The sequence below is a fragment of the Oryx dammah genome, unplaced genomic scaffold (genome assembly GCF_014754425.2).
Source record: "Oryx dammah isolate SB20612 unplaced genomic scaffold, SCBI_Odam_1.1 HiC_scaffold_11050, whole genome shotgun sequence".
NCBI classification, from domain to species: domain Eukaryota; kingdom Metazoa; phylum Chordata; class Mammalia; order Artiodactyla; family Bovidae; genus Oryx; species Oryx dammah.
The window spans coordinates 10,032,092-10,055,941 of NW_024080444.1; the positions used below are offsets into that span (position 1 = coordinate 10,032,092).

General features: G+C 37.4%; 1 protein-coding gene across 2 annotated transcripts in view; it reads right to left on the reverse strand.

Moving 5' to 3' along the window:
• LOC120860208 (lysine-specific demethylase 4C) overlaps nucleotides 1–23,850 on the reverse strand; it is a 404,469-nt gene that overhangs the window by 202,238 nt on the left and 178,381 nt on the right. The window lies entirely within an intron of this gene.

Here is a 23,850-nt window from a genome sequence, read left to right on the forward strand (position 1 = left end):
TCCAATGAAGCATATACTGCAGTCTTCTACTGACACATGAGCAGTCGGTGTATCTTAAAACCAAAGAGCACTGTAAGAAACTGTCTAATTGCACTGAACAACTACAAATCCCAGTCTGTGCAGTCAGTATAGTAACATGTGCCCATGAGAATTGAAAATGACTCATATTTTAGAAACACAAATAGCACATCAATACCTATTTCCTTGAAAAATTCCAATCAACAACTGGAAAAGTTAGGTTTTTATCAAAATCTAGTCTCCCCCAGAAAATTAACGTTTTTGAAGGTTATTGGTTATCTTCAAGGCGCAACCAAATTACTACATTAGTTTACAACATTCAGCAACACTGTCTTACATCTCCAAACACAGAAGCTCTGAAAATAGGGGACTGTGTTTCAAATGGGAAAGTGCCAAACATTCAGTGGAATCACCATTCACTTACTTTGAGAGCCCAAAAGTTTGTACACTACAACTTGCCCTTTAAAAGAACTTCATAAATAAAGAATAAAAGGAAGAGAAACAGTCTCAATTTCGTTGATTTCTAACAACACACTGTCCTTAGTCATGACAATAAGAATTAAGAATGTTATTAACATAATGAGATACAACAATTCATTACTGCTTAAGTAGTCACAAAGATACTACTTAAAGTATTAGGGATAATGACCTCTTTTTAACAAAGAAAGTGACTGATGACAATAACTAATTTGAGTTAAAACCAGTAACTAGCCTGAAATACAATTATATTCGAAACCACAAAACTACCTTTTATAGTAACAGATAATACTCAGTATGTTCGTATAATTCATTGGGGGGGAAATTGTTTATCAACTCGTCACAATAATTCTGAAAGGTAGAAACAAGTCTGTCATTCCCATAAAAGGACACTGGGGCCAACAAAGATCATCTAACTAGAAAGTGAGTATACACACAGGTCTGACTACAAACATATGCTATTACGTGTCTTTGCTTCCTGTTTTTTCTTTAAACATTCACCATCCATTTAGTGAGTGCCAAACATTATCACAGAAATGAGTGACTGCGATTGGTGTAGCCTCATATCCAAGTCTATGCTGTCATAGGTAACATGGCCATGAGCACTTGAAATATGGCTAGTATGAACCAAGATGTGCTGTGTGTTAAATTATACACCAGATTTCAAAGACTTAAAAAGAAAAAAAAGGATATAAGGTACGTTAATAATTTTTCACATTACATATTGAAATGTACAAATGAATCTATTTATATATAAATTATGCATATGTGTTTTAGGTTAAATAAAGTGTATTTAAAAATTTTTTTTAATTCAGAAAATTTTAAGGCTAGAGTATCAAGAGAAATCTTGAACTATAGAACGTGGGTATACAATGGAAAGGGAGAATCTTTCTTAACCAGATATTTTAACCAGCTGATCAAAAATTTATCCTTTATTCTGCTAGGCTTACACCTCTTTCATTCCTTCCTATTTTTTAATGCTTTTATCTTTTTTTCTTTTATGTTTTTAACCCTTTTATCTGTTTTCAACTTAGTCATGTCCAAAGCCTAAAAACTCTCCATTCCCCCTACATGTAAAAAATAGCCATCATTGAAACAAACTACGCTTCTATCAATCCACTAGCACTCCAGAATCTTCACCTTCATCTCACAACTGCATAAACATATACCCATCAATACAAATGAAGTGGGTTTCCACAGAATCATACCAAACTTAAAGGAGAGAAAGACCAGCTCTTTGGAAAACTGTCACAATACTAACTCATTATATTTGCAGGATTCCTGTACACTTATGCTTAGTTTTTTCTCATTTCAAATAGGAATGGGGAACAATATTTTCCAATATCGACTCAAATTTTTAAGATAGTACTTCTGATCAGTATTTTCTGGCATTATGTTCCAAACATAATGAACTTAAGAACAGTCACTCAGTTCTTATGAAACCAACTGATTATTTTAACAGAAAGATGGCTGAATTTAAATGGCTGTTAATCATTAAATACAATAATTTTAGAAAACAGATGAATTATACAGTTAATGAAGCCAATGTCTATTGACAGGATATTATTCTGCTATTTGTAGAAGTATCTAGCCTATTGAGATACAACAAAAATTTCTGAAGGAAGCTTGTTCTTTTTATGTTCACCATAAAGTTAAGAGCATATATGTATTTATTATTTACAGTTAAATACTTTTATTGTATTAATGGGCTGATTAACTGTAAAAATGTAATGGAACCTATTTATATTGAAATTATTCCAAATAAATTTCAAAAATTAAGTAAAATCTTCTTCTGTAGTCCATTCTTTCTATTATCATAAAATTTTCATTGACAGTTACAAATCTTAACAGAATTTCACCCTCCTTGGAGTACTCCAAACAGACCAACTGTTAGCTAGCTCAAAACTGAATTACATTAGAAAAGGGGGAATTCAGAATCAGTATGACAAATACAGATAAATATAATATACATTATGCTAAGCTAAAGAAATCAGGTATTTAAAAAGTTCACACTGGTGATGATTATTCCACCTGATTAATGAATACAACTAGGTTTAATATAATGGATAAGGAGTAGCCACACTGCTCTGACTACAGCTAGAGTTGTTGAAACTAACTACAGCTCTTCTGCTTATTAGCTGAGTAAAAGTGGGTAAGCCTTGAGCTCTGCATCATCTCTCTCACATAAAAATGTTCTCCTGGCTCTCTCACAGGGGGTTCAAAAATTTTTAAGTGTATTAATACACTAGGATCAACTTGAGCTCTTTAAAAAAAGATTATGATTATGATCTGCCCAACTCTCTTCCCCGCAAAAAAACTAAAAGACTCAAAATGCTGTTGTAAAGCAATGTAATGTTTTAAAGTTTAAGTCTGGACTCAAACAGTTATGTTTTACAGAATAGATTTTCAAAGATAGTAGAGCCACATGATTCTTGAGCTCATTCTTCAAATGAGCTTAAGAAAAAAAAAATGCATGAAACCAACGTAAGAGTAGAACAGAAAAGGCCTCCTACCCGTTTCTATCTATGGAACATCTTTAGGTTACCCTCACTATATACCCAAGTGGGCTTCTCCCCTTGGTCATATGTAATATCCATTGTAATACAGATTTACTTCATCTGTACACTTATTCACTCATTGCTCATTTGTACATGTACCCTCTTAAATAATTTTGGGAGAAAATTATTATAATTACTTTATAATTTATTATTTCAATATAAGAAAGTTTTTAAATATTTAGAATTAATTAAGACAAAAGATAGATAGCATATTAAAAAGCAGAGATATTACTTTGCCAATAAAGGTCCATCTAGTCATGGCTATGGTTTTTCCTGTGGTCATGTATGGATGTGAGAGTTGGACTGTGAAGAAAGCTGAGTGCTGAAGAATTGATGCTTTTGAAGTGTGGTGTTGGAGAAGACTCTTGAGAGTTCCTTGGACTACAAGGACATCCAACCAGTCCATCCTAAAGGAAATCAGTCCTGGGTGTTCACTGGAAGGACTGATGTTGAAGCTGAAACTCCAGTACTTTGGCCACCTCATGAGAAGAGTTGACTCATTGGAAAAGACTCTGATGCTGGGAGGGACTGGGGGCAGGAGGAGAAGGGGACGACCAAAGATGAGATGGCTGGATGGCATCACCAACTCGATGGACATGAGTTTGAGCAAACTCTGGGAGCTGGTGATGGACAGGGAGGCCTGGCATGCTGTGATTCATGGGGTGGCAAAGAGTCGGACATAACTGAGCAACTGAACTGAACTGAACTGAAGATAAAAGTAATATTTGAATAGCACTTGATTTTGATTTTCTGAGTAACATTTCTTTTAACATTAGTCAAAGACAAAGTAAAAGGCCATTTCACCAGATCACATGAAAAGTAAACTATATAATTACATTTATACTGACTGAGCAGGGAGAGAAAAGAAATAACTTTGAGATCAATATTAATCAGCAAACCCACTATAAAAAGAGTGCAAAGGTCATTTCCTTTGTCCTTATATCCATTAACGAAGCAAGTGCTGAAGGAGACCGGAACATTCCTTGTTTTCCCCATACTGGTCTGCAGAGTTTCCAAAACTCTGATTTTGTCAAACTGTACAAAACACTTAGAGGCTCTGGGAATCCTAGGATACACACCCAGAGAAAAAGTCTAAATGTTCTGTTTTCATGGACATGGCAAAGAAAGTAGCTCTAAAATACCCTTAAAGGCCAAAAAGATAATCATAGTCAATAGTAAGAAAGTAGGATACCAGAACTGAATTTCTTATTCTCATTTTAATAAATCATTATTGTGAAATGTTTCAGATACCTTTGTCATATCTGACCTTCCTCTTTCAGTCTATTTTAAATCATGAAAATATACATCGTGTCTTTTCAAGAAGTACATTCTAGGTGCCTAGAGGATTAGAGGCACCTAAAAATATTTTTTGAATAAATAACCTTTTATAAATATGAGGAAACAGAGGCTCAGAGCATTCAGTGTGCCCAATGTCGAACTACTAACAAGTAATATGATGCTTACCAGATTCCAATCTAGAAAAACTCCCATACTCTTAACCAATCTACTGTGGATATTCAAAACCAAACCATATTTAACACATTTTAAATAGTTTTTAATTTAAATGTGGGCCATATTTTTCCATTCTAAATTTCTTTTTCTATGACCCATAACCAAGTTGAAATTACAGTTGAGAACAAATGCCTGGGTCCCATTATTTTTGCTTTTTACGCATGACATCATGCTGTGTTAACACAGTATATCCAGTCTAGCTAACAACTTTCCCAAATATGTTTCCTCTTCTCCATCTGCTTTTAATAGGTTCAGATTCATTTCTTCTGAATATTTTCAGGCTTTACCATGCCAGGATATGTCTCCCTTATAAAGTAAGGCAATTATAAAGCAATTTAAGGTATGAGGCTAGAAACTCTATCTTTCTGACCTACGGGAACACTGCTCAAACAAAGAAAAACTATATAGAAAGAAGGGAAATGGATTCAAATAGCTTGCTCCAGGGGTCTCTCAAAAATTCTGTAGGAATTATTTTTAGAATCTCTGTTTCTCAACACTTACCTAAGTATTCTCATAGAAAGGTTAAGGAAGTGCAGAGTTGCAGATATTAAACAATCCACTTTCACTGTGCCATGTAAAACACAGCATGAAACTGAACTCTTTAGTACCGGAGAAGAGATGAAATTACTTTGTTCTGAATTCATGCGTTGTATGTCACACTTTATATGGGAGAAAAATGTAGGTAAGATGAGATAAAAATAGGGCTCTGCAAAATCTGAGGGATCTAAGTATTTTATGAATATAAAGATTTGCTCCTAAGAGTCTATAAAATCATATGTGAGACAGCTGACAGAAATGACATGGAAGTATACAACAGATAATCTTTCTATGATGTTCAGATACACTGACTTTTGAATATTTTAAATATTTTTAACGACTAATTGGACACAATTAGAAGTTCTCTCATGCATTCTTATGACATCTTGCAAGTCACTTAGTGTTTTTGTGCCTCAGTTTTTCATGTATGAATTATGATGACTGGAGTGGAATGAACCTTAGGAAATAAATCTTCCATTCCAATCATCATAATTCATACATGAAAAACTGAGACACAAAAACACTAAGTGACTTGCAAGACGTCATAAGACTGCATGAATACTAAGTCACTTCAGTCATGTCCAACTCTTTGTGACCCAACGGACTGTCACCCAGCAGGCTCGTCTGTCCATGGAATTTTCCAGGCAAGAATATTGGAGTGGGTTGCCATTCCTTCCTCCTGGGGATCTTCCTGATCCAGGGATCAAACCTACATCTCTTACATCTCCTGCACTGGCAGGTGGATTCTTTACAACTAGCACCACCAGGGAGGCCAGTCACAAGGACAGTGAGTGGGAAAAAAGTTTCAAGTGATGCAAGATTTCAATATCCTACCAACCATCACCTCTGGTATTTTCAACTTCCCATTCACTGAGCAACTACTAAGCTCACAGGAACACATTGAGTAATTCAAGGGGCTGAATGTGAAATTAGCCATTTCCCAGGTTTCATGATAGACTATTAGCCATGGTAAAAAAGCATCTGACTAATGCTGGAGATGTTCATCTCCTCACTTCTGAGGAGCTGGAGATGAAGGCAACAACCTCTAACCCTCTTACATCTCCTTTTCTGTACAGTTCAAACACTAATACCAATGTAGGAAATATGATTTCAAAAGTACTATCATTTTTCTAAAGGGGAAAGACAGGAACAAATCAGGAAAAATATCAGTGAAACAGCCATGTATGCATAACGTAATCCCCAGAATGGAAGCACTATAGAGTTTCATTGTTCCTCAGTATCCTTAGTGGACTGGCTCCAGGACTGCCCTCAGATACCAAACTGTATAGATGAGATGCTCAAGTCCCTAGTATAAAATGGGGTGGTATTTGCATATAACCTATGCACATCTTCCCACACACTTTAAATTATTTGTAGATTACTTATAATACCTAAAACAATGTAGATACTCTGGAAACAGTTATATTATAAATGTTATATAAATAGTTGCCAAAAAAGAAACTTATAGAATTTTTTTTCCTAATCTTTTCAATTCACAGTTGGTTGAACCCACAGATGTAGAACCCAAGGATTCAGAGAGCTGACTATATATATTAAGGGTGCTCTTACTTGATAGAAACAAAAATAACTTGCTATTTTTCAAATAAATTCTAGGTTACCATATTTTAAATCTTATATGCCATACTGAATTTTTAATCTGTTTTTTAAGAAAAAAATAAAACCTTTATTTATTTAACAGTCCTGTCATAAACAGTATCCCACACTCATGGCAATATGATCACACATCTCTTGCCACATAAAAAATCCTCTGGCACTATTCCTAAAACAAGAGACAACCGGATGAAAGCTAACTAGATTAAAAAAAAAATCAATGCCTTTAGGAAGAAGTCTAATTTATTTCAGGCTTTCTAATACTAACAATATGGTCAGAAATTTAACATTACATAATAAAAGAAAAACAATTTTGAGGAAATAAGTTTTTGAATTGATTAACAACAGATAGCTTTTCAGCAACACTTCCTTAGAAAACCCCACAGCACTATAAGTAAATAATGCAGCATCTCAGATTCATTTTGTCTGGCAAATCCTGCATTCCCACTCAAGTGTGAGAATATGTCTGGCACGGCTACTATCTTTTATCTGTTATTAATTTTGTTAAATTATTTAAAGCAAGGGAAAAAGGTAGATATATATTCTATATGAACCAGTAGAAAAACAAATAGAAGATAGAAAAACACACCATGCATTTTTTAAGTATTTCTTCAATTTCTCTCTGGCCAAATTTAGAACACCATAAATAGGGAAATCAATGGAAAAACATTTCCTATAAGAGGATTCATTATTCTTCAAAGAAATTAAGATTGGGAAAACAGGATTTAAATCAGTTTAAGGCCAACAAGGATCCAACATGCAGAACTAACTTCCATGACTGTTACTATTAGTTGCTTTACTTTAGACTCAAAATAGCAAAAGTGAAGCTGTATTAAATCAATCTGTGACATGTTAAGAATAATTCAAGCCAAAAACTTAGCAACATAGAACTTTTAAATATGTAATAAACCTTTTAAAATATGAATAATCTGTGCCAGTAAATTAACAACTGGGAAATTATCCTAAGAAAATAATTACTTAAAGTGCTAGCTTATATTTAAGAATGTTCATCAAAGATCTAAAAAACATTAAAAAAAAATTCTAGAAACAATAGAGTATTGCTTTAAAAACACATAATTTATGGGAAAGCATTTAGAGATATGGGAAAGTACACTCTATAGGTGGATAAAACAGGTTATATGTGATTATACATGTAACATATATGGCTTATCTACATATAATACACATACACATGTGAGAGACAGATCCAGTTCCTTAAATCTGATTTTGGGGAGAGCTGTGGGGATAGAGGTGGTGGGCACAACTAGAAGTGGGCATGGCATGAGAAGGCTGCTTGGACTAAAGCCCTATACTCTAGTGGAAATATCCATAAACAGATGAATCCCTTCCTTAAGAGGCAATTTCTCTCTCTCAACTCTTGATCTATCTATATTTATCCAAACCAAAAGTGTTTCATCCCAAGCACCTAGTTCCTTTCTCTTAGGTCACTTATAAAAATTTTAGTCATATGTTTGTTTATATGTCTACTTGGTTAATGTCTACTTCCTGCCCTAGAACCTACATTCTGTGAGGACAGGGCTCAGATCTGTTTTTACCAACACACAGCACGTACTCCATAAACACTAACTGAATTACTATGAAACACTAGAATATTGCCTGTAAAGTAAGATGAAAATGAAAATGCAATCTAATGTTGACCTTACTATATCTGAATTGTTTACTTGCTTTATTTCTATTTACATAATTTATTTAAAAACTGAATTACTTGATCATTATGCAGAATCTTTGATTAGAAGACCCCATGGATCCCATGCAACTCCATGGACTATACAATCCATGAAATTCTCTAGACCAGAATACCAGAGTGGGTAGCCTTTCCCTTCTCCAGGGGATCTTCCCAACCCATGGATCGAACCCAGGTTTCTCACATTGCAGGCAGATTCCTTACCAGTTGAGCCACAAGGGAAGCCCAACTTTCACTATGTAGAACCTTGGATTAGAAGACCTCAAAGTCCCACTCCAGTACTCTTGCCTGGAAAATCCCATGGACAGAGGAGCCTGGTGGGCTGCAGTCCGTGGGGTCGCGAAGAGTTGGACACGACTGAGCAACTTCACTTTCATGCACTGGAGAAGGAAATGGCAACCTTTCGCTATGTAGAACCTTTGATTAGAAGACCTCAAAGTCCCACTCCAGTACTCTTGCCTGGAGAATCCCAGGGACAGGGGAGGCTGGTGGGCTGCCATCTACGGGGTCGCACAAAGTCGGACATGACTAAAGCCACTTAGCAGCAGCAGCAGCAAGTCTTTCATTGGCAAATATGGGGATTCTGCTTTAATTAATGGAAACATGTCACAAACACTAAGGAATGCTTTTTTTTGGTCTAGCAAATGACACATAGGTACAAACTACAACTTAGATTTCTAAATTCATACCCACTTGCTAAGAATTTAGTTATTACAAATAAAATGTAGAACTGTCATTGTTGTAACAATCATTAACAAGCTCTGGACAAGAGAAGTCCTACACTAACCCAGGGGCAATGGGTCCACTGAATAAAATCTAGAAAGTGATTGGGTAGGAAATGCTCTATTTTTACTCTAAAGAAACTCATAAATCACTCTAGACATTAAAAAAAAAAAGGCTACATAATAAATGCAATTTTAATGATCTATATTCCCTCACATTCACGTACACTTTTAATGTATTTAAATTCAAACTGGATTGAGTCCAGAAAGTAATCATAAATATAGCCGATATGAGCCTCAAATCCTGCCAACTAATCAAGACCACTTTAAAACACTTCCATCCAACAATGTTTCTGGTGCCAAAAGAAAACAAAAACAAACAGCCCCTTATCCCCTACTTATACAACTTACACAATAATCAGAATAAAGATTACTCATCCAGATGTGAGGAGAAGGAAATGGCAACCCATCCCAGTATTCTTGCCTAGGGCATCCCAGGGACAGAGGAGCCTGGTGGGCTGCTGTCTGTGGGTTCGCACAGAGTCGGACACGACTGAAGCAACTTAGCATGCATTCATGCATTGCAGAAGGAAATGGCAACCCACTCCAGTATTCTTGTCTGGAGAATCCCAGGGACAGAGGAGCCTGGTGGGCTGCCGTCTATGGGGTCCCACAGAGTCGGACACAACTGAAGCGACTTAGCAACAGCAGGAGCACCAGCAGCATCCATATGTGTAATAAGAAATTTCAGGGTTGTAGTTTCACTTATTTCCTCAGATGTGACTGCCTACTACAATCCATCAATTGTCAAGAAATAAAAAATCAGGAATGTTCCTCCTTCACTAGTGAATAAACACAAGCTGGAGCAGTGATCCTTTAAATCAAAATGGGAAAACCTCATGGGGTTGGAGTGATCTGACTAAATAGAGGAGGAAGGCAAAGCCCTAGAGACAGCAGAGTTAAAAACAATAGTCATCACTTCAGTTTTGGTCCCTTTTGCATTCAAAGAACTGTTGCTGAGGTCTTCTAGAAGACAGGGTAACAGTCAGAGAGGAATTTTTATAGCAATAAATAATTTTCATATACCGTATCTGCTCATCCATTGCCTTTTTACTTTGTCCAAGGACTAAGAAATAAGTTGAAAATGGCTTCCCACTATCCTCTTTGGGAAATCCATTCTGCTACAAATAGACCACCTGATCTATACAATCTCTGGCCCCATATTGTAACTGGCAAGATTTCCCTTTCAAGTGCAAAATCATGAAGCCTATCCCACCACAGGTTTTTTTTCCCCCTCTCTGTGAAACATATACGGAAAAGAAAACTAACAGAAGGCCCAGTCCTTTAATCAAATATTAAATTACATCCATTCTCAATCCAATGCTTATGCTCCTGCAATAATGTCAGAGTAACAAGCTATGACACCATTCATTCTACAAACATTCTGCTGTCTAATATGAGCAAAGAGGTATGACTATAGTGACCAAACTTCATAAATAAGCAGCTACATGAGGGAGGGCAGAAATTTGAGAAAAGTTTGCAATTCTCAACATTGGTTAAGTTTTGTGGAACTGAACAGGACTGTTTTTATTTATAATTTACTATTTATTAGTTTATTCAAATATTTTATTGACATTGATGTAGCAGAATTAAACCACTATATTTTTATTACATGATGCACTGCTAAGACTCTTCTTCACTAGGATGCTTTCAGACTAAAAAGAATTCTGGAAACAATTCTCTCCCAGGCCCAGGCCTTGTGTTTTAGGTGAGGCTGGACTAGCCAATCAAACATTTCATTCCAGAGACAACAGTGACTGGGTTAGGGACGGGCATGTGACCCAGGCAGGCAGAGAGGACTCATTCCCAGGACTTGGTCCTAGTCTATTAGCCTAGAAAAGCCAGCAGTCCTCTACACCACAACATGGAAAACAAGAGCCTCAGAAGGAAGTCAAGAATGATAGAAGAACCAGAGAGAAGAAAGTAGGGCAGGAGGAATCAGACAGATATCTGGAGACACACATCAAGGAGGCAGTCTATTTTTCTTTCTGCACCAAAAGGAGGTAGAAGGCTGTAACTTTTGAGAATGCTGACTCATTGAGACTATCTTAAGACAGAATATACACACTTAACTAAATACATGATACACTCAGAAGAAAAGTGAAAATTACTTATGAGCATAGGAAGAATTTTTGAATCTTCTTTTCTAGATTGTTACTGGAAATGTATTTACAGTTGAAACCAGAGCATTAGTGATTAATCTGACTTACAAGAAAATGATTTTACAGTCAGAATGAAATGACATGGGTCATCAGATAAAACAGACATATACTATGAGCCAGAAACAAATCATAAAATTCAAATTAACAAAAAAATTAGTACAGAAAATTATATGTATATATAAAAGAACTTGCCAGAGGAGAAGACTATTTCAAATTTCCGCTTTTACCTATGTTCAAAACCATTGAGGTCAATTAGCATGTTTAGAATATCAGGCCTAAGGGATAAACAGATAAATTAGCCCCATGTTTTTAATCTGGAGACTTGAATCCATATGGCTATTAAAACCAGTTAAGATTTTAAATGCTAGTCACAATTCACAAAAGAGCCTTCAACAGGAAAAGTTTATACTTGTATAAATACATTTCTGTCTCTGTAACATCAAAAAACACCAAAATAGCAATTAAGTATTGTTCAACCAACAGAAGTTACATATTCCAGTGTTCCAGGACCAGTGTAAAATTTTCAAAACCCAATGTAAAATATATTATTTTAAAAGCCTGGTCTAATATAAAACTTCACTTTAATACTCAGATCTAATAATAAAGATAAATAATAATAAAATAAAGATCTAATAATAAAACGTCAGAAATAAGGCAGCCTGTAACCATAAAGATATAAAATTACTAGCTGCCTGAAAATGAATGATATATGTCAAAAGATAATACTAATTTATTGGTATTGAACTGCAAAGGTTATTGGAATACCAAATTTAAAAAAGAAATTTTACTCTCAACTTCTTCCAGCAGTTCAAAGTAAATGTGTAATTTTTTCCCTTTCTTTTTAAATATTCAACTACTTTCTTTTTATATTTTTAATGAAACAGTTTAACTTAATTATCATTTGGCAAATAGCAAACTCCGAGAATCTTGTCAATCACAGACCAGGGTCCTGACCCTGAGAAGGCCTGCCTGAACACAGCATGAAGTTCCTACAGTGGATCCCGCAGGAAGAACCGTCTCACCAAGAGCATGATCAGTTAAATACAGCAATGGTACACATGGCTTTCTGTGTCCAAGGGCAAGTTACTTGTGATATTTTTTTCATTTTGTCCACTCTCCTAAGTTCTTGAGTGTCAGACATCTTAAATACCATTTCTTGTTTTTTTAAAAAGGGTTTTAATTGATTATCATTAAAAAGAATTCAAGCTGATGGTTATAATAGCAAACATCTGTCACTTCCTGTGTGCTTACTATGTGCTAGGCATAGTGCTAAATGCAAAGCATTTTCTCACTGCATCAGTGCTTATATTCTCTTACTCAATCTTCACAGCCCTATGAGAAACTATTAATATCCCTGTTTTACTAATGTAAGATACAGAGAATCAATAATCTGCCAAAGGTTATGAATTAATTAAGTGACAGAATGATGACCTGAGCCTCTATCACTGTGTCATCCATATCAGTGCTCCTAAAAACAGACTCTGTGTAGAGTACAGAATACAGAGCACTGATGCTCCCCACCATCCCAGTCCTTCTGACTGCTTCCCTGTATGGAGCTGCCCTGTGCCAAAAGAGTTCTGACGTGGTTCTGATATTAAGGAGACATGCAGAGATTACAAGGCAGAAAAGACTTCAGCAGCAGGCTGCTGGAAAAGCAGCAGCAGCACCAGGCCCGGGCTGAGGAACACTGGGGGCACAAAGCTTCCCTGCACAACCATTCACTCCTGCTGTCCTTGAACAGTGCTGCAGCCTAGCTCCTATAAGGAGTGAAACTGTTAGGAACACTTAACTGTACATTCATGATGAACGTGCTTTAATTTTATGTATCTTCCCTTTGCCAAGAGTCTGTTACATTTTTGGCCCACTCTTTATTGACATAGTTTTGTTTTGTTATTGAGTTGTCCCAGTTCTTTACATATCCCAGATACCAGTCATTTTTCAGATATTATATGTCTTGCAACATATATATGTTTCTCCTAACTGATGTCTGTTTAATGATGTCTTTTACTGAGTGGAGGTTTTTAACTTTAATGAAGTCTAACCCACCAATATTTGCCTTTTATAATCATTGCTTTCTATGACTTAAGGAACCTTTTGCTATCTCCGTTATAAATATATTCTCCTGTACTTTCTTCCAAGTGCTTCATACTTCAATCTTCTCTTTCAGGTTTAGGATCCATCTTGAATTAGCATTTTTATGTGGTGGGGCTCAAGGTTCATTTTTTCCCCCCACAAATATAGAAGACTCCTTTTCTCCCCCACTGGATCACTTTGATTCCATTGACAAAAATTAAATGCCATGTAAGTGTGGGTATATTTTGGGTTCTCTCTCCTCTTCTATTGAACAATATCTAGATCTTCATGTAGGTATAGTCTTCATAAACAATCCTCTACAAAGTTTTACTTCTTTTCTATTCTTCATACCCCTGACTTCTTTTTCTTGACTTACTTCAGAGGCCAGAGTCTTCAGTGAAGTAACAAACGGCAGTGGTTAAGAATGAAAGCTCTCACTTTGCATAAAATCTGATGGAAGAACTGTTTAATGTTTCACCAAGCTGTCTGATATTCACTATAGGTTTCTTATACTTACTTTATTGACAAAGTTCCCTCTGAGCATTTTTATCTGAGATAAGTGTTGCTTTTTTTATATTTGGTAAAATAATATTTTCTCTTTTATTCTGTTAATGTGAAGGATTAAACTGATTGATTTTTAGACATTAAACCAAAATTATTTGTGATAGCTGCCTTCACATATCAACTTGATTTGGCCATGGGATGCTCAGATACTGGTCAAACATTATTCTGGGTGTGTCTGTGAGAGTGTTTCTATGACAAAAATGACCATCTGAATCAGTACAATGAATAATGCAGACTACTGTCCCTAATGTGGGCAGGCTCAATCCAATCAGTGGAAAGCCTGAATAGAACAAAGAAGAGGGAACTCTTCCTGCTTGTCTGATTGAGCTGGGACAAGGGTTTTGTACTGCCTCTGCACTAGAACCAAAACATCAGATCTTCTTGGGTGTCCAGACTGCTGACTACAGATCCTGGGATACTTCAGATACTTCAGCTTCCATTAATTAGAACCAATTGCTTATAATAAATTTATATATATATATCTCCCATTGGCTCTGTAGAAACCTGAGTAGTACACCTGCGTTCTAGAGATAAATAACACTTAGTCATCAATTACCCTCACTTTACCAGAGTTCAGCTATAACACATATCTGTTAAGAAATGTAAAACTGGTTGGAAGAGGCTCTTCACAAATATGATAGTGTTTAATGACTAGACACTGTATTGTGGACTTTTTTTTCAGTTCAAGGATAATTTCTACAGCAGAATAAAAATGACTATCAAGGGCTATTGTCAACTACCAGCAGTGCTACAAGAATGGTTTCTTTTTCAACTAAAACTTGGTTGAGTATATAGATAGGTAGGAAAGAATAAGTTAATATGTTTATATAGTAGGAATAGTATCACACGTTGTAACTAAATTATACTACGCATGCCTACACCATCATTCCAACTTTTGGAATAATGATTATACAATTTGCCTTATTGCTCTTTAAAGTATGGCTACTTTAGCACATAATTTAAAGACTTCAAAACCCATGAAGATCTCAAAGCTGGCAGATTAAAAGCCTAGTGTGGATGCCTTTTTACTCTCATATTTGGATTGCCTAAATTCAACCTATTCTCTGTTTACAAACTCCAACTAGAGAAGCTATGGTACTCTGAGCCTTTAGACTCTTGGTTTTTCATTTCTCCACCTCAATCCTCCCCACCCCCACCAAAAAAGAAACATGAAACTGGTATGTGGTTTTAGGTATTTTCCTGCAAATTGCCTTTAATGAAGTTCACACATTCCTAGGCTTACATAGTCAGAACCACCTTTTTCTTTTATTTCCTAAAATAATTAGGAAATAATTTTATTTCATTAAAATAATTCCTAAGATGCAGTAATGGAGAAACAAACCATATAAAGAAGTCTCTTAAAAATCCCCATTTTTCTAAGATTTGTCATTCGAGAAACAATGATCAAAAGATTAAAAAATGTGGATTGTTGTTGTTCAGTTGCTAAGTTATATATGACTCTTTTGCAACCGCATGGACTGTAGCCTGCCAGGCTCCTCTGTCCACGGGATTTTCCAGACGAAAATACTGGAGTGGGTTGCCACTTCCTTCTCCAGGAGAATGATTCAGGGATCGAACCCACATCTCCTACGCTGGCGGACGGTTTCTTTACCAATGAGCCACCAAGGAAGCCCCATTAAAAAAAAAAAAAACCCATTTAGAAGAATAATGCAAGCAGAAGTTAACTTAAGCTAGTCCTTCAATGACCAGGAATAAAAAAAAAAAATTCTGAACTAGAGTATTTCTTAGGTCATAAGCAAAAAACTAAGACTTTCTCAGTCAATAAAATAACATCAGATTTATGTTCTTGTTGTCCAAAGAGTCTGTATTATTAGCTCCAACAGACTGCAAAAGAAACTTCTTTTTACCCATTTTTCAAACATTCAAATACTCTTTTGGACTGAGGAGTAAGTAGCTGACCTAGGAATAGCTGAAAAAGTGAGAGCAAAAACAGCAGGATAAAAAAGGAAAGAACAGGATGATGGCAGCACCATGAAACAGAAGAATGTACAGACTCTGCTTGGGGGAGGGGGAAGTCTTGAGCCAGCGAGAAAGACTGAAGGCAGAAAAGAGGATGCAGCTCTGGAAGAACATGCAGGTGGACAGACAGCAGGGCACCTAACAGGGGAAAGAGCAGATCTTATGAATTTAAGATTCAATAAAAACACCTTTATCAACTCTGGTTTTATCATTTTGCTCTTACTGTTATTCCTATGTTACATTACGAATCTCCCCATGGACTGCTGCCCATACTAGAAATAGTCTGATTCTCCAGCTATAACCAAGCAACCTAGGTAACATCCTTCCTATTTCACCTTAATTGCACACAGACTAGGTCAGTTCCTCCTGCTACAAAATAACTCCACACCCAGAATATGTGACACAAATGACATCATAATTAAGTAATTAGTTGTGTAATTATTTTATAAAAGTCAGTCTCTAAGTCTTATTTGTAAAAGGACAAAGATCATGTTTACCTTACTTAAAACTGCACCTTTCAACCAAGGGGTTGAGGGGGCAGGAGTCAATAAATACTTTTTGCATGAATTAATAAACTGAAAGAAAAAATGTGTCTTTAGACATATTTTCAACAATAAATCAACACTAAAAAAAAAAAGCATTTGTCTACATTTATTTACTTATTTGGTACTTGCAGAGTGTTGGGCACTGTTCTAAGCACAAGGTTGGCATACTTATTTTGCCCATTTAACTAATGAGAAAACCAACACACAGAAAAGTTTAGTCTGCCCAAGGTCTTTAGTGAAGTCAAGATTCAAACCCAAACAGCCCGGTTCCATACACCATGACTAATTAATTTCAAGACAATGCTAGGAAAACAGTGTCTGTTAAAGGCTATGGCAGAAAATGAAGAGGAACTAAAAAGCCTCTTGATGAAAGTAAAAGAGGAGAGTGAAAAAGTTGGCTTAAAGCTCAACATTCAGAAAACGAAGATCATGGCATCTGGTCCCATCACTTCATGGGAAATAGATGGGGAAACAGTGGAAACAGTGTCAGACTTTATTTTGGGGGGCTCCAAAATCACTCCAGATGGTGACTGCAGCCATGAAATTAAAAGACGCTTACTCCTTGGAAGAAAAGTTATGACCAACCTAGATAGCATATTCAAAAGCAGAGACATTACTTTGCTGACTAAGTTCCATCTAGTCAAGGCTACGGTTTTTCCAGTGGTCATGTATGGATGCGAGAGTTGGACTGTGAAGAAGGCTGAGCGCCAAAGAATTGATGCTTTTGAACTATGGTGTTGGAGAAGACTCTTGAGAGTCCCTTGGACTGCAAGGAGATCCAACCAGTCCATTCTGAAGGAGATCAACCCGGGGATTTCTTTAGAAGGAATAATGCTGAAGCTGAAACTCCAGTACTTTGGCCACCTCATGCAAAGAGTTGACTCACTGGAAAAGCCTTTGATGCTGGGAGGGATTGGGGGCAGGAGAAGAAGGGGACGACTGAGGATGAGATGGCTGGATGGCATCACTGACTCGATGAACGCGAGTCTAAGTGAACTCCGGGAGTTGGTGATGGACAGGGAGGCCTGGCGTGCTGCAATTCATGGGGTTGCAAAGAGTCGGACACGATTGAGTGACTGAACTGAACTGATCCTGTAAATTATATAAGCGGTCTAGGATGTCACGTTTTAGCTCTGAAAGTCTCTTATATGTACAGTGAATTAGGAAAATATAAGTAACTGATTCTCGATGCTGAGCTCTTCCTTGTTTTTAGTAATAAAAATATTACTCCAGATTTTAAGAAGAAACAAATATTTTTCATATTATCTATTCCTTTGTACACAGTACAATGCTAATGCCCAGAGGATTCACTGAAATAGAAATAAATCTACATCAGGGTTGAGATAGTTGTTTAAGTTAATGTCCTTTTTTCCCCCCTCTTCAATGGAACAAAGAAATAATCATCTTATTTTACTGAATCTCTCATGCTGACTATCAAAGATTTACTACGCAAAAATGTAAATGCTAAAAGCATTTATAGTACATCTTTTTCCTTTAATAAAATCAGACCAATTAAAGTGATAATTGTACATACTTTGTTTAAAAAAGAAACCACACCTCTTAAAAAGAAGGCTTCATATTGTCTACGTGATTACCATGAAAGTTGAAAAATCTCAATTATCCTTAAATCATCTGACCTTAGGTTTTGTACCTAAAGGTCAGTTTGTATTTCTGAAACTAGAAAACTGAATGGGTTATCCAACATCTGGTCTTCAAATGCATTAGATACAAATTTTACTTTACTTCTCTAACTGTGCAGGACTCTACGGAGATTTCCTGGGACAGACCTTCCCTATCCATCCCCAACTGCTCCACCCCTCCATCCCCTCACCCTCACTCCTACGACATCCCATCCTCTACCTGTCTCTTGTTTGCACAAAAACTTTAGCTCCCAGGTCTTTCCCTAGTTCCAAAGAACATATTAGTGAAGTGAGACAAATGTGAAAAGGGAAACAGTCAAGTATGACAGGTTAGCCATTACACAAATTTAAAGACATTTAGTTCCTCCTCAAGAACTACAGATAACATTTGTAGCCATATCCTTTGAGTTGTTTGCAGATACTGAAACCCCTACCAGAAGAGGTTAATGGTATGCTGCCCATGGGCACGTAGACTCCACACCAGCTGGAACTAGAATGTTGATGTTGTTGACTCTGGATCACCTCACCACCAACCAGTCAGAAGAATGTCCGCAAGTTGATCACATAGCTCACACTCCCCTGCTCTCACCCTGTCTTTACGAACTTTGCCCTGAAGGCCATGGGGGAGTTCTGGCTTTCTGAACATCAGCCACCTGGACTCCTGACTCAGCACCCTGAGGAAATGCTACACTTCTCTTCGCCACAGCCGGGCATCACTACGCTGGTTTTACTGCAGTCAGGCGAGTAGAATGATTTTGGGGGTAACACTTCTAACTGGAGCAAACACTGCCATAGGAAAGGCAGTGATGCTATGATGTAAAGGCCTCCCATTCAGAGTCAGCTGACGCAGGCTCAGCTGAGTGTTTACTGGGTACAAGACATTTCATCACCATCGGTCCTATTCTTGTTTTCATCAATTTATTTCATTTTCTTCAAAATCATACCCCATGGAGCTACCCGCGCTTGTCATGTATCCGACCATGACTCCACAGTTCCCCACCACAGAGACGTAAGTATATTAACTAAGTGAATATTAGCAAACAAAACCTAGCCAGTAGGTTGGTTATGATTTATGATGATTTGTAAAATGAACTTGAGAGAATGAGTTTCATATTCTCTGATTAATGCATGCATTCAGCACTGCACAAATGCTGCACCTACAACAGCCTTCAAACACTATGGGCCAGTAGGGAAAAAAGTATGAAATGACGGCAATTTCTACGTGGGAAAAGCAGTTACATGGAAAAATAACTATGGCAGTGAACAGACAACCAAAAATAGCAATGTTAAACACCACCGAAGAGGTTACTAGTTTTTATTTTTATTTTGGTTAGAGAGGGACACAAAGCTTTGCACATTACAACTGCAAGTTTGAATTCTAAAGATGGACATCACTACTGTAACTTTTCACTTAAGTAACAGTTTAAGATATAAGAAGATATGAGAAGACAGTTAACGAAATAACAATGAATTATGCTATCCATAAATGTTACATTCTTTCTGATAATAGTTAAATAGTAGTTAAAATGTTAATAGTTAATAATAGTTAAATGATACTTAAATAGTTAAATGATAATAGTTAAATAATAGTTAAATAGTTAAATGATAATAGTTAAATAATAGTTAAAATGTGATTTCTTATAGAAAAAGAAACTTTATGGATTTTTTTTGTTGACAGTTTGTACAATCACTTCTATCTCTTATGAAAAGTAGGTGGATAACTTTCGATAGCTAGACCTAGTACGTCATTAATAATAAATACTAGGTGATAAACTTGTAAGGTAATACTCAACACCTTGCACAAGAAACCGTGCACAAGTCTAAGCTATGTGAGAATGGTGCCTGCATCATTCTGCTTCACCCTGCTGCTGGGCACCAGGCAGGCAGCCAAGTATGGGACCAATGAACTCCTGTGTACATGAAAATTCATGTCAGTGTGAATTTAAAGCTATCTTTTACCCTATGAAACTCTTTAAGGACCTTCTGGCATTTTTTCTTCCTTCTACTGCCTCAGAGAGGTGTAGAATGAGACACTGATCACCTGTGAGAATGTCAGGGCTGCAGTTCTGCCCCGAAACAGAGGGGTTGCGGGGGGAAGGGAGGGCGAGGAGGGTGGGCGCAGCAGGGAAGCTCTGGACCTGATGGGGACCTCCTGGGACTCGAACCAGATGACCTTTCAAATCTCCGACTGGAAGGATTACTTTAATCGTTTCTCTATCCAAGAACATTCGCCTCCTGTAACAGCTTTTCACACGAGCTACCCCGCTTTTATTACGGCAGTTGAGGCCCTTACAGTATTTTATGCCACAGTCACAGCTGCTGGCAAGTCTGCAGTAACCATAATCTTTAGGTCAAGCTTTTATTTCACTGTAAAGGGCTTTAAATATGAACATGTCTGGTGATAAATTAAGTTGACAGGCATTTCTTTTTATTACTATTCAAAGGAAGACACATATCTATCCTGTTATTTCATGTAAACAACTTATAAGTGCCATCATAATTCGTAAAGCGTAAGTTGACTACAACTTCACAGAATTAACATATCATAGCTATAAATTACATATCACATACACTCTCTGGGCTTGTCTTATGAACTATAATAGAAACTCATAAATTGAAACAAATCTAAAGAACGACAGAAGCTGCATACATCCTTGGTAAATCTGACCAGTATTAAAAAAAAAAAAACAAAACACTAAATGGTTTTTCAAGTTGTTCAAAGTAGAGATGTGACATCAGGTTCAACTGTGCTATGGTAACCACAGGCAAGTTATAGTCACAACACTTAACATTTATTAGGCAAAGAAAAGTTAAAAAATAACAATGCACGACATATTCTCCAAAAGCCCCTGACAGACATTATAGCCTAAAATCCAAAAGAAAATGACAATGATGCAAACAAATAGACCAACACTTTGAAGAAAGAAGAGGCAACTGACACCCTGTCCTCTATCTGTGCCCCCATCAGGAGGAACAGTCCAAGACAGGAGAATATTTTAAAGGACTGTAAAACCAGGAAGAAAGCTTGGGGCTCCCCAGTTCTTGTCTCACTTTATTCTCTTAGAGAAAGACTTTAGGGTAGGACTATATCAAGCTCACTCATCTGGCCTTTGCATTCCTGGATATCTCAAGAAAGGGAAGACAAAGTATGAGAATGACTGTAAATGTTTTATTCCAGGCTCTAGGCTTTTGAAAGCAAGGCATCAGAGGGATCCTATGATTTCCCTTTGGGACTCTACAAAACCTTCTACTAAACCCCTATCATTTCCTCTCTCCTACGATCATAATGTTATCATAAACTTACACATGGAGGAAGGCAAATGTATCCTAAACTTCATAGCTGAACCAATCAGGAAAAGAAATAATGATTTCTTACTCAGAGCAATATTATTATTTGTCCCTGACTGCTGTCATAATAATTGATTTCTACTAAAAACACACTTTTTTTTTTTTCCTAGTTATTTTGTTCTTATTGTTAATCGTCTGGCAAGACTATGGACCTGACAGGGTAAGGACAGCATTATGAATCAGTTTTGGAAACACCCAGATGGACCAAATCATGCTTTGCCCTTCAATGAAAAGAAACTCTACAAACAAGTAAAAAGAAACCAAATGGCTACTTTGATAAAGCAAAGGCCCAAATGGTGGTTGCTAAATCAGGATTAGCTGAATGCCACTAATGCTTGTGTGTTTACAACTGTTCTCTTTGCCTAGGATGAGTGATATACTTGAAAGTTACACCATCCAACATATCTGTGACCCAGAACATGGATTCTGTAAGTTTCTGATGATAGTACTTTTTATTATTGCCACCATGAACATATATACCGATTGTATGCACTTTACTGTAGATGAATGTGAGAGTGAGAAGGGCTAGGTGGTTTGTACAAGGTAATGTAGCTAATAAATAGTGGAGCCAGTGTGGAGGCCGAGCTCTGACTCCAAACATGAGCACACAGCACCCTGTCATCACCCTACCTTGTATGACATGTCTCCTCTGTAACAGGGGCCCTCCCCACTCCTGGTTCCACTGCAGACAATAAAGTTGTATCTCTGTTAGACAATACCCACCACACCACAGCGCCAAGTTTGTGAAACTGAACACTGGGGCACAGAGGCATGTACGACAGGGATCCTCTGCAAACACCATCCTTTCAGGAGGGAACAGTGGCTCTGTGCACAGAAAAATGGAATGGTATACCCTTTTGAGAATCAACAGTGTCTGTGTTTCATCTCTTATTATGGTGGTGGGATAAACATCCACAAACATTCTTTGATGACATGACTACCACTGCTACACGGGTGCCGTTACCACCAAGGAAAAAAAGTTTCCTCTAATTTCATTATGGTTTTGACCAGCTCTAAATGGGCCATGGAAAAGGCAATGGCACCCCACTCCAGCACTCTTGCCTGGAAAATCCCATGGACGGAGGAGCCTGGTAGGCTGCAGTCCACGGAGTCATGAAGAGTCGGACACGACTGAGCAACTTCACTTTCACTTTTCACTTTCATGCACTGAAGGAAATGGCAACCCACTTCAATGTTCTTGCCTGGAGAATCCCAAGGACAGGGAGCCTGGTGGGCTGCCATCTAAGGGGTTGCACAGAGTCGGACACGACTGAAGCAACTTAGCAGCAGCAGCAGCAGCAGCAAATGGGCCATAATGCAGCTCTCTTTTGCCTGGAGGGAATAAAGTCCCCTAAGAAAGGTTTCAACGATGAATGGAGAGGCAAATGGCAAAAATCTCCATGAAAGCTAAGACACAGACTTCAGTCTTCCAAGTACTCATTTGGTAAAGAAAATGAGTGGTAGGTTTATTATAAAACACAGTAAAGGATTTATGATAGGAACAAGTATCAAAAGTGATGACGGGTGGCATCAGGTAGAGTATAATCTTCCTTAGCAGCTCTGTGCCAGGGGGAATTGCACATGTGTTTGCAAGGTAGTACAAATTAAAGGGCTTGTGCCAAGGCCATTATTTTCTACCTCTGTACGCTGCAGCCTGAAAAATATCACAAACAAGAGTTATGCTTCATGCTGATCAGCCTCAAGGCGAAATGAGTCAGCAAAACCAGCAGGTCCCTTCTCTGTCTCAAGCAAGTGTGAGAGTGCAAAGTTCATGGTGAGGAAGTGTCCCTCAAAACAGCCTGACCCTTAAGATACCTTTTCAGAAACACAGCCAAGCTTAACCGTGCTGGGAAAGGCTGTGGCTAGACGAGAACACTGCCACAGAGCATTACAGAGCCCCAGCTGGATTCTTAGGCCAACTAATAGGATACCACTATGCATGCCCTGCTACCAATAAGCATAAAGCAGGCCAGCAGGTTCTTTACCTGAGCTATGTAGACAATATCTGAATATGCAAGATTTGAACCCAGTCGGATCCCACAGAGAAGGGGACAGCCATCATTTTCTGAAAAATTCCAGGTAGTAACTATTTTAAGCTCTGTAAACCATATGATCTTGGTCACATTGCTCAAGTCTGCCACTGAAATACAAAAGCAGCCATAGGCAATACACAAACAAATGAGCATGGCTGTGTTCCAACACAACTGCATCACAAAAATGGCAGGAGGTCATAGGTTGCCAACCCTTGGGAAAAAAATGGAGTTTCAGAGAAACAGATGAGGTGGCACTTGATTCTCTGAATGGGCAGTCAACACATAAGAGACAGGGAGTTATCAGC